This window comes from Arachis ipaensis, chromosome B10 (assembly GCF_000816755.2).
Source record: "Arachis ipaensis cultivar K30076 chromosome B10, Araip1.1, whole genome shotgun sequence".
NCBI lineage: Eukaryota > Viridiplantae > Streptophyta > Magnoliopsida > Fabales > Fabaceae > Arachis > Arachis ipaensis.
In genome coordinates, this window is record NC_029794.2 from 61,319,156 (window position 1) to 61,328,415 (window position 9,260).

The following is a 9,260-nucleotide window of genomic DNA, read 5'->3' on the forward strand; positions in this document are numbered from 1 at the left end:
AAATGTGAAAACATACTAAAAAACAATGCCAAAAACATATGTAAAAACATACTAAAAACTATGTAAAAACAATGCCAAAAAGGGTATAAATTATCCGCTCATCACCCACTCACAAAGATAAGATAAGATAACTAACTTATCTCAAAGGGAGGTCACTCCACACTACTATAAATACACTGGAGCACCCAGGTATAACTCATACTCTGATTCTACACAAAATACCTGCTCAAAGCCCATGCTAACTTAAGCATCGGAGCCTCTTGCAGGTACCACCCCCCTCCGATGATCAAGGATCAGCAATATCTCAAGGATTAGCAAGCCGAACGTAACAGCTCCAACCACAACAGCAAGATCTCCTCCGAGATCGACTTTTAGTTTCAGGTAACCCTCGAAACATTGGCGCCATTGCCAGGGAACCTGGAAGTCATCCCATCATCATGGAGGATAACCTTGACAACGATCACAACTCTGGCTTGGAGGACAGAACGCCGCATAAAAACACGGAAGCCACATAATGAATGGAATTTTGACGGTATAGAATTTCTCTAATGAGATCCCATTGCAAGTATAGTTTCTAGACCAATCAATAATCCTTTTGATACAAAAATTTGTTTGTTAATGACTCCCAATCATCAATTACTTGGACATTAGTAACTCAAGAGTTCCTAAGTTACCTTCCCAAGCCAAGAGCATAAAATTCTACTCTAAAATCCAACCAAGAATTTTATCAAACACTTGGAAGGCAGTAAAAGGAAAGCATAGTAAAATTGCAAGAAAAGTAAATCTACACTACTCAATTGCAAGGAATTAGACAACAAGAAAGCAAATCAACAATAGAGGAACATGAATCATAAATTGCATTAAGAGAAAATAGAGGAAACAAAATTGCATCAACATAAAAGTAGAGAATTACAAGAATTAAATGCTAAACTAGAGAGAAGAGATGTAGAAGAAGAAGAATTACAAAAGGAAAAGTAAATCAAAGCATGAAATTAACCTAGATCTAAGGAATTCTAATCTAGATCTAACCTAATCCTAATCCTAGAGAGAAGAGAGAGCTTCTCTCTCTAGAAACTAACTAAAAGCTTGATAAAACTAAACTAAAACTAACTAAGTGTCTAAGTGTCTCATCCCTCTTCAATCATTGGGTTAAATAGCATCAGAAATGAGTTGGATTGGGCCCAAAATGCTCCTAAAATCGCTGGCCATAAGTTGTAATTAGTAAATCACGTGCAGACATCGGCGCATACACGTACCATGCATGTACGAGTCCCTATACGCGATGTAACAATGGCAAATCTTATATCATTTTGAAGCCGCAGATGTTAGCTTTCCAATGCAACTGAAACTGCATCATTTGGACCTTTGTAGCTCAAGTTATGATCGATTAAGTGCAAAGAGGTTGGCTTGACAGCTTTGCGATTCCTTCATTTCTTCATGAGTTCTCCATTTCTACATGCTTTTTCTTCATTCCCTCAATCCAATCTTTGCCTCATAAACCTGAAATCACGTAACAAACATATCAAGGCATCTAATAGAATTAAGGTGAATTAAATTTAGCTATTTTAAGTCCTACAAAGCATGTTTTCACTCTTAAGCGCAATTAAAGGAGAATTTATAAAACCATACTATTTCATTGGATAAATGGGAGAAAAGTTGACAAAACCCTCTAAATTCAACACAAGATAAACCCTAAAAAAAGGGGTTTATCACCACACCAAAAGATACATTTCAAAATAAGGGGGATAAACAACCCCCAAACATAGAAATCTTGGAAGCTATCCGTGAACAACAGCATCGCCTTAAACAGCTTGAACAAGAAGCCGATCGACAGCATGAGGCCGAACGAGACCTTCATAGAGAAACAAGACGGAGTCGAGAGCTGGAGGACAAGCTCCTAAAGCTCGAAGCTGATCTCAAAACTATGACCACTTAATCCAGCCACAAGGAGAGTCCCCATCAGGACCAAGATCCGTTCACAAAGGAGATCATGAAAGCTAAAGTACCGAAGGATTTCAAAGCCCCTAACATGACTCTATATGATAGTACGTCTGATCTAAGCCATCATCTCAGCAATTTCAGAAGTCGGATGTATCTTACGGATGCCTCAGATACAATCCGATGTAAAGCTTTCCCGACCACTTTGACCAAGACGGCAATAAAGTGGTTCGACAGCTTGCCGCCAATATCAATAGCAAGTTTTGATGACCTCGCTAAGAAGTTCCTAGCTAGATTCTCCATCCAGAAAGAAAAAGCCAAGCATGCCCCAAGCCTATTAGGAATTAAACAAGGAGATCGGGAAAGCCTCCGCATCTACATGAAAAGATTCAACAAAGTATGTCTGGATATACAAAGTCTACCTACAGAGGCAGCCATCATGGGTCTCATTAATGGCCTAAGAGAAGGACCCTTTAGCCACCCCATATAAAAAAGCATCCAACATCTTTGAACGAGGTACAAGAAAGGGCAGAAAAGTATATTAATATGGAGGAGAACTCTCGACTAGGAGAAACCTCAAAATCTGGATTCTCCTACCACCTCGGGACAAGGATAAAGAGTCCAGGAAAAAAGAAGACCAGCCTACTGAAAACCTAGAAAATACCACAACTACACTTCGCTCAGAATGTCTCTTGTGGATGTATACAGAGATATATGCAACACTGAAAAGATCCCGCCCCCTCGTCCGATTAAACATAAAAGAGGAGGAAGTCGGACAGAGCATTGCGAATACCACCGAGTCTACGGGCACCCTACCAATGAATGCTACGACCTAAAGAACGTCATAGAAAAGCTAGCCTGGGAAGGAAGACTAGACAGGTTCCTGGCCAGCAAAACTGATGAACCAAAGAAAAGAAGAAGGGATGAAGAGGTCGGAGGAGCTGAACATCCCCATCACACCCTTGAGAGGCATATTCACATGATCAATGGAGGATTCGCAGGAGGAAGGATCTCTAAGTCGTCACACAAGAGACACCTCAAGGAGGTGTACCATGTTGGAGGAGAAGACATGTCGGTCGTCCTCCCCAATATCACCTTTACTCAAGAAGACGCTGCAGGTATCATCCCAGGGCATGATGACCCCATGATCATTACCATAATACTTGCCAATGCCAACCTCTACCGAACATTAATCGACCAGGGAAGCTCCTCGGACATCTTGTTCAAATCCGCCTTTGACAAGCTCGGCCTGCAATACAAAGAGCTTAGAACGCATCCGAATAGCTTGTTCGGACTCGGAGACACCCCGATTCAACCACTAGGATACATCTCCCTGCATACAACCTTTGGGAAAGGAACTCGGTCCAGGACGTTGAGCATAGACTATATTGTAGTCGACGTGAGGTCGGCCTACAACGCGTTAATAGGTCGGACGACGTTAAACCAGCTCGCCGTCGTGATCTCCACTCCACACCTATGCATGAAGTTCCCCACTCCGGAAGGGATCGCTACCATAAAGGGAGACCAAAAACTCACGCGATATTGTTACAACGAAAGTTTGAACCTTAAAGGAGACCCCAGAGGAAAAGAAACCAATACTATAGAACTCAGGGGAATTTGAGCTCGCGACGAACTCCGCCCTCAGCCAAAAGGTGAATCTCAAGAAGTTCAAATTGGAGACGATCCTAACAAAACAACAAGTATAAGAGCAAACCTGAGAGAAGACTTAAAGGAACTGCTAATAAATCTCCTAAAAGATAACTCCGACCTCTTTGCATGGAAGGCCGCCGACATGCCTGGTATTGATCCCGAACTAATATGCCACATGTTAGCCGTATACCCAGGGTCAGGGCCCAAAGAGGAATCGAAGAAAACCCAGATAAGTGGCCATACTTCACATGAAAAGTCCGACCTGTGTCAAAGAGGTCCAACAGCTCAATGGATGACTAGTGGCTCTGTCTAGGTTCCTAGCTGGATCAGCCTTAAGATCTCTCCGCTTCTATGCAACATTAAAGAAGGGAAAGAGGTTCGAGTGGACCCCAGAATGCGAACAAGCCTTCCAAGATTTCAAGAAATTTCTGGGGTAACCACCTGTCCTTACTCGACCTCAGGAAGGTAATGAGCTTATACTATACCTTGCAGTAGGAAGTTGGGCAATAGCATCAGCACTAGTCAGAGAAGACGAAAGTGGGAAACAAGGGGCTGAATTAAACTATCAAAAGATTGAAAAGTTTGCCTACACCCTCATATTCACTTCCTGATGACTCCGACCATGCTTTCAAGCTCACACCATCAGAGTATGTACCAACCAACCCATAAAAGGGATCTCACAGAAAATAGACTTCATCAAGTATGAAGCTCGGACAGCTATTAAATCCCAGAACCTGGCCGACTTTATCGCAGAGTATACTGACACCCCGGGCACCCCCACAAAGTGGAGCCTTTATGTAGTTGGCTCCTCAAACAAAACCGGGAGTGGCGCAGGCATCATTTTAGAAAGCGATCAGGGAACCCAAATTGAGCTCTCCTTAAAGTTCGAGTTTCCTGCCGTAAATAATCAAGATGAGTATGAATCACTACTAGCTGGTTTGAGGCTGGCTAGGGAAGTAGGAGCTCAAAGGCTTACCATCTTTAGTGACTCCCAAGTAGTCACTTCGCAAATAGAAGGGAGCTACCAAGCTGAGGATCCCGTTCACACCCTGGGTCGAGCTATCCGATCTGGGATGTTCAGTAACAAAGCGACCGACCTCTTCAGGTAAGGCTATCCGACATCTTCTCAAAGAGCTTGGTCAAATCGACAGGAAAGCCCAAAAAGGGGCCCAACTTAAGGAATACGACTCAAATCCAACAGCATCCTAAGCCTACAGAGAGAAGGGCGGTTCCCTTGAAGATAAGCTGACCTCACTCAAAGATAAGATAAGATAAAGATAAAATAACTAACTTATCTTATCTAAAAAAGGTCACTCCACACTATTATAAATACACTGGAGCACCCAGGTATAACTCATACTCTGATTCTACTAAAAACTTATTTAATACCCATGCTAACTTAAGCATCAGAGTCTCTTGCAGGTACCCCCCACCCTCCGGTGACAAAGGATCAGCAGTACAGCCAGTCTAACAAGTCGGACACGACAGCTCCGGCCGCCATCCACCAGCCAGAGACATCATCTCCGACAGCACAGAAGATCTCGTCCGAGATCGACTTATAGTTTCAGGTAACACCCTAGCGGACAACCATGACAACGACCATGATTCAGATCTAGAGGATAGAAAACCGCACAAAAACGTGGGCAATACGCTAAAAGATACCCCAAAATCTAACGGGGACAAAAACTCATCAAATCCTAGAGTGATAGAAGCGCTTCAAGATTGTTTAAAGCAACTTGAAAAAGAAACCCAGCACCAACGAGAAATTGGGAAAGATTTACAAAGAGAGGTAAGGCGACGCCGAGAATTAGAAGATAAACTTTTAAAACTCGAAACCGATCTCAAAGCCAAAGCTACTCGGTCCACCCCTGAGGATAACTCTCGCAAGGATCAAGATCTATTCACTAGGGAAATCATGAAAACCAAAATCCCTAAGGACTTCAAACTTCCGGATATGACTTTGTACGATGGCACTACAGATCCCAACCATCACCTCAGTAATTTCAGAAGTAGAATCTACCTCACCGACGCCTCGGTTGTAGTTCGCTGCAAAGCTTTTCCAACGACTCTCACAAAGACAGCAATCAGATGGTTCGACAACCTACCTCCGAAAGTCCATCTCAAGCTTTGATGACTTAGCCAAAAAGTTCCTGGCCAGATTCTCCATCCAAAAAGATAAGGCTAAGCACGCCCCCAGCCTATTAGGAATCAAGCAAGGAGATCGGGAAAGCCTTCGCAACTACATGGAAAGATTTAACAAAACATGCCTAGACATACAAAGCCTACCAACAGAGGCCGCCATCATGGGCCTCATTAATGGCCATTTGCAAAATGGGGACTCGACCTTCTCGGACCTTTTCCTTAGGGATCGGGACAAGTTAAATTCCTCATAGTAGGGGTAGACTATTTCACAAAGTGGATCGAGGCAGAACCCCTAGCTAACGCTACTGCTCAAAGAAGTCGAAAATTCCTATATAGGAACATCGTCACAAATTCGGGGTCCCATACTCCATCACCACGGACAATGGCACCCAATTCACAGATGCAGGCTTCAGAAAATTAGTAGCCGACTTAAACATAAAGCACCAGTTCACTTTTGTCAAACATTCCCAAGCCAATGGACAAGCCAAAGCTGCCAACAAAGTCATATTGGCTGGGCTAAAATGGAGATTACAAGACACAAAGGGAGCTTGGGCCGAAGAACTCCCACAAGTCCTATGGGCATATCGAACAATGCCACATTCCACCACAAAGGAATCACCCTTCCGATTAGCATACGGAACGGAGGCAATGATCCTAGTAGAGATCGAGGAAGGGTCGCCTAGAGTGGTTCATTACAACGAAGAAGCCAACTCCCAACTTCAAAGGGAAGAGCTCGACCTACTTCCTGAAATCCAAGAAAGAGCTCGAATCAGGGAAGAAGCACTAAAACGTCGAATGGCTTCCAGATATAATCAAAAGGTAGTGCCAAGAGGTTTCGCTGAGAATGATCTCATCCTAATCCGAAATGATATCGGAACAACTCGACCAGGAGAAGGAAAGCTGGCAACAAACTGGAAAGGATCCTACCGAGTCATAGAAGTACTTGGGAAGGGCTACTACAGACTATCCAAACTCGAGGGGCGAGAGCTTCCCAGGTCATGACATGCTTGCAACCTAAGAAGGTACTATAGCTAGGAATGGTAAGGGATCTCAGCATAGGGTGTACTCTTTTTTCTGAAAAGGTTTTTTAATGAGGCACCAAGTTGAGATCCACAAATTATCCGACTCAAAAGGATAAAAACTCCACATGTACATATTTGCATTTTCCTTTAAATAAAATATGTTTAGATATTCTACAAATGCTCAAGCCGCATTAATCTGAAACATTCATCGTCCGATTATAAAGCAACAGATCGGCAGAAAGTGAAAATTGAATTCACTGCACGATCACGATAAAGACCAGCAGAGATGAAAACCAAATTAATCTCAAGGTCGATTAAACAAGGATTGAACTCACATTCTACAAATCGGCAAAGATAAAAATAGAATAATGCAAGAAGTTATCGGAAGTGATCCGGAGAAAAGACCTGACGAGGTCTTAATGGATTGCTAAATAATAACTTAGAAGGAGGTCTGGCCAACCCTATAAAAGAGGATTACTTTAACTTAGAAGGGCTCGGCATGACAAAGTCGGCCCAAAACATAAAAGTTATAAAAGTAATCCCTGAAAGAGACCTGAACAAGGTCCAAGAAAGAGGATTACAAAAATAACTTAGAAGAACCCAACGCGAAGAGGTCGATCCAAAACATAAAGCTACAAAAATAATCCCTGAAAGAGGCTTAAAAAGGGGTCCAAAAAAGAGGATTATCAACAACAGCTCGGACAAAACCGACATAATGAAATCGGCGACTTCAGCGTTATACAACAAAAAGTTCCAACACTCCTAAAAAACTAGAAAGGTGCCAAGACAAGTGCAGACAGACGTGATATAAAAACTGCTAGCTATAATAAAGGCAAGCTTCAGAGGCCACTAAAATCAGCCCCAAAAACTTGGAAACTGCTTTGTTTTTCAAAATAAAGTTGCTAAACAAGCAACCAAGAGAGTGTCAACAGTCAGCAAAATACCATTTACAAAAAATAAACAGTTCAAAAGCCCACAGACAGGGCCATACACAAATAACTAAAGAGGATCCAGAGGTTTTCCAGAGGTGGCATCAACATGGGGCGAAGGAGGACGAGTCTGGAGGGGCACAACATCCACCGTCCTGTCATCTCGATTCAATATCTGACAGTCATGCTCGGGCACGAGATGACTAATCCCGCCAGGAGGAGCTGAAGAAGTCGGCACAACAGTGGCTTTGGCAACTAGCACAGCCAGAGGTTCAATATCGTCGTCATCAAGGTCGTCAGGAATAATCTTGCCCTCCTTCACGACATTGTCCAGGCTGAAAAGAGTAAGGTCGACCTCGGGAGCAAGAACTCGAACTTGCTCCTTCAGGTTCTCATAAGCAGCATTTACGCTGCCCACAAGGTGACCCTGGAGCTCAGCATAGTCAACCCGGGCAGACTCCAACTCTTCTCTGAGACGCATTACTTCACGGTAGGATGTGACATAGCTGTCCTTGTGCCTCAATGCTGTGTCCTCAGCCAACTTCACGGAAGCCACCAAGGCCATAGAACCAGCCTTTTCACCCTCTAATTCTTTCTCCACCTTCGCCAACTTTACCTCCAGCTCCTCCTTCAAACCTTTAATTCTATCAAACTCTGCTTTAGCCTCCAGCATGAAAGATTTTGTAGCATGAACCGGGATACCCTGAGCAGTTCGAGAAAGAGCCGCACCCATATGAGCCATCTTCACACTACTTCTAGTTATGAACTCCAGGTGATGAAGAATGGACACATCATCCATTGGAAGACCTCCATATGGGGCAATCTGTTGGTCGACAAACTCGACGGCATCAAAATCAGGGGCATCAAGGTTAAAAGGCTCAGATGTTTTTTGCTTTTTCAGAGGAGGAGCGCCAGCACCAGCAGCTGAAGTTTGCGGAGGGTCAGTTAGACGAATCCGGGGAGTAGGGATCACCCTCCTCGGCCCAGGTGAACTCGGCACGGATGGCTTCGATTGAACCTGGGACGATTCCTCTCCGGCCGCTTTGGCCGAGATGTTTTGGGCGACAGTAGCCTTCCTAGCTCTCTTGAAGGCCTTCATAGATTTATTATTTTTAATCATATCTACAAGCAACACATAACAGTGAGAAATCAAGTTACAAATCAGAAAAGAGCTTGCAAAAAATAAAATCAACAAACAAAGAAAGGAAATCGATCACTACCCAGTTCAGCTCGGAGAAGTGAGGGGTCCCCTAAGAATTTCTTGGTATCAAGATAGGGAGGCTCCCCCCAGTTCTCCTCCAACACAGTCACAAAGGCCTGTTCGACCTCGTCCCACATCTCCCATAAAAACCTCGACACAACAATGTTCTTTTTGCACTCTAAAGGAAAACTAGGCACATCATTCTCATCCAGAAAAAAGGGCCGAGCTCCTTCAATAGCTCGGACCTTGAGGAAATAGTTCTTAAAATCACAAAATGATTCGTCATACATAGAAAAAACTTTCTTCCCTTGCGAAACTCGGAAAAAACCCAAGCAGCCTTTTTCTTCACTACCCGAGGTTTTGTCAAGACAAACAAAT